Here is a 3,591-nt window from a genome sequence, read left to right as displayed (position 1 = left end):
TGAGTAGTGGTCAACCTCGCGGACACATGTCATGTAGGATACACACTTTACTGAGACAAATCCTAGCCACACACAATTCATTTTTGCCTACTGGACCCCTTACCTTGAATAATAATAATAATAATAATAATAATAATAATAATAATAATAATAATAATAATAATAATAATAATAATAATAATAATAATAATATTCTTTTATTTCAGCAAAGCCATATAAGAGTTACATTGGGGTATAGTGATCTTACACTCTATGACATCAGTGTAAAAGAAGATAAGATATGCAATAATATCAGTGATACAGTACATACATCAATTAGCAGGTTGACCTCAGAGTTCCAGGGTCTGAGTACAAAATCACAATAACATTAACGCTTAGTAATGATGATAACATGCATATCAGCAAAGAAAAGAGGAAAGGGGAAAAAAGAATGGAGATGACAAAGATAATTATGTTGGAACAAAAATTGCTTGGATAATGATAGTACTCTGGGGAAAAAAATCTAGTCACAGCAAAGATATGATATAATAAAACACGTTATCATAACATTACTGGATATTATACCTAAGTATAATTAGGTGATGAAGATTTTGCATAGCCACACCAAGAAAGATTAGTAGATAGGCCTACAATTTATTGCACATTGAATAATATACGTATCAGCCCTTTGTTTCATCTCGGAAAACCTTACTTCTGCCTAAATCTTTTGATAATGTCCAAGCTGATTTAGCCAAAGTTGATTTATCCCTAGTAACAAATATACCTTTTATAGAATTTGGCTAAATATGGCATTAAAATAGTTTAGTAATATATTTAGAACTGTCTGGAAAAGACCTTCATATCCCAATCTACTTTTTAACAGCTTAACTGTCGGCCTCCCTCTCTGAACTAGGCAGAACAGATGTTATCAAGTCTTATGATATAATAAGATGAAATATATGTAAAGGGGCTTAAGACGCCAGACTCTAAGTTCATCAAGTGCTATATTAATTTGGATTGTTCAAGGTCTTGTTATGATCAGAGTTGCCATACTTCTATCTTCTGTAATTGCTAAAGGTTTAAAGGTCGCTCATGAATGGCAGAGGCAAGGGGCAGTTGATATTGCCCTAGCAATCAAGGACAATGCCCTAGAGACTGACCATATATTATATGATCAGCGCCAAGCCTCCTCTCCACCCAAGCTAGGACCAGGGAGGGTCAGGCAGCGGCTGCTTATGATTCAGCAGATAGGACCTATAGGCTCCCCCCAAATCACCCAACCTTAGCTTACAAGGATGGTAAGGTTGCAGACACTAGTGGCACTAACGAGTCTGAGCGGGACTCGAATCCCTGACTGGCAAACACCAGGCAAAGACGTTACCAATTAGGCCACAGCAACCCTACTTTCTACCGTCACGTGATTTCTTGTATCATTATGTCGGTTTCTGACACAGAATGACATTTTTCCTCTTGAGTCTGGACTTGTATTGGTTCTCTACCTACTTTCTTTTAGCCGATTTTTTTTTCCTAACTTAGTTTTTCTGTCTCTAACTGACGGGAAGTTCTTTTTTATTTCAGCTATTGCCAAAATCTGAATCGCATTTGATTGTACTAATATTGATTTCCATTTATTGAATACCCATGAAGAAGTACTTTAATTTGTGGTTGTTTTCCAGGGGGGTTCTTGTACTTTGCAATACTGGTGTAAGTCTGTGCCCTGTAATATAATGGCTGGCAAAGTATGGGTCTTTTTATAATAATCCTGCTGGGTTTCCCTCATTTGAACACATTAGCTCAGCAGTAGGGTAAACTTTGTTTTTTGATAATGCCCAAATTCCTGCCATTTGAAACACTAGTGGTGCACTAGGTCTACATGGGTATTTATTATTGATATTACGTCATTACTGGGTCTATGTAGCATGTGATCGAGCATTTTTAAAGCCCTTTCTATTTGTGGGTGGACATTTTAATGCAACATTTCACCTTCTATAGTTTTATATTTCATTTTTGCAACTTTTGAGTATTTTTTTCTACCAGAAATGTGAACAACGTTGTCTCATTTTTTAGGTTAGCATTCCAATCTTCGGGATTGCTGAGGATTTTTTTTGGTCTGTAATTTTTTCTTTATTTGGGGGGGGGGGTCAATATTCATTTTTATTCATCACTATTTATTTGATCTTAATTTCTATAAGGTGACGTTTTCTGTTGAATAACGAGTAGGCTTTCCTTTACGCGAATAGGGATTCAAAAACCAAAATAACCGAATTTTCCTTTTATACTCGAGCTTTAAGCGGTGTAATTAGTTTGTATACCATTGATATTCAATTCTCTTTAGTGAGGCAGATTTGCACCGGCTCGCAGGGGTGTCCTTTTAGCTCGGAAAAGTGTCCTGATCGCTGATTGGTTGGACAAGATAATTCTAACCAATCAGATAGCAGGAAACTTTTCCGAGCTAAAAGGGCACCGCTGCGAGTCGGTACAAATGCGCCTCATTAAAAAAAATGAGTGTCATTTGGAAGCCATATGCCCCATTTATTTTAATGACCTTGTGAAATTATCCTCCATCGCATTGATAAAAAGACAATTTGTTAAGCTATCTATAGATTTTGTAGATTTGAGAACAAAGCCCTCAGAATGATATTGGGAGTTGTATGGCAGGATTAGAAAAGAAATTATAAGAGATGAGGGGTAGATAGAAATGTGCTGGGCATGCTCTTAGCATTCCCCAAGAGAGATTAGTTCACCAAACGTTCAGCTGGGTTCCACAAGGCACTAGGAGAGTTGGAAGACCCAGGCCTACATGGCTGAGGACTATAAAGCGCGAATTAGATGATGAATGGAGAATTATTGAAATTTAAAGCTCAAGATAAAGACGAGTGGCGAAATCTAACCGAGGCCCTTTGCGTCAATAGGTCTTGGAGGAGATGATGATGAATAGACTTTAGGAGAAAATATCCAGGAACATGATGTAAATTATTGTAATTTTCACATTAGATTTTGCCGTTACATGGGGTAATTTAATGGACAAAGGTTTGCGTAGGCGATAATGGAAATATGTTAATAGATAAATTGTATTAGTAAAAAACATAAATGAATAAACATACACGAACAAATACAACAATATTTAAGCCCATATTGTACATTGCGTCTAGTTCTGGTCTTCCGTTTCCAGGCTCATCGTATGATACCCTGCCAAAGTTAGAGGCCGTGTTCGTAATATTGTATGTATGGGTACATTTATCGTATGGAGTAACATTACCAATTATCCAATAAATGAAAAGAGAACTCGTTCTAGCTAACTTGTTAAATATGATAGACCCCTTGGAGGTAAAAAAAAAAAAAAAAAGAAAAAAAAAAAAAACAGCGGAGTTATGGCTTCATAAACATCAAGCCCACGTAAAACAAAAAAATCATAATTTTGTACAATGAAAAATCTAAACTATACTTGATATTTTTTCAATGAGGCGCTTTTTCACTGGCAGGCAGCGGTGCCTTTTTAGCTTGGAAAAGTTTCCTGCTATCTGATTGGTTAGAATTATCTTGTCCAACCAATCAGCGATCGTGAAACTTTTCCGAGCTAAAAGGTCACCCCTGCGAGTCGCTGCAAATCTG

Source organism: Palaemon carinicauda, chromosome 24 (assembly GCF_036898095.1).
Source record: "Palaemon carinicauda isolate YSFRI2023 chromosome 24, ASM3689809v2, whole genome shotgun sequence".
Classification (NCBI taxonomy): domain Eukaryota; kingdom Metazoa; phylum Arthropoda; class Malacostraca; order Decapoda; family Palaemonidae; genus Palaemon; species Palaemon carinicauda.
Note: the sequence above shows the minus strand (reverse complement) of the source record.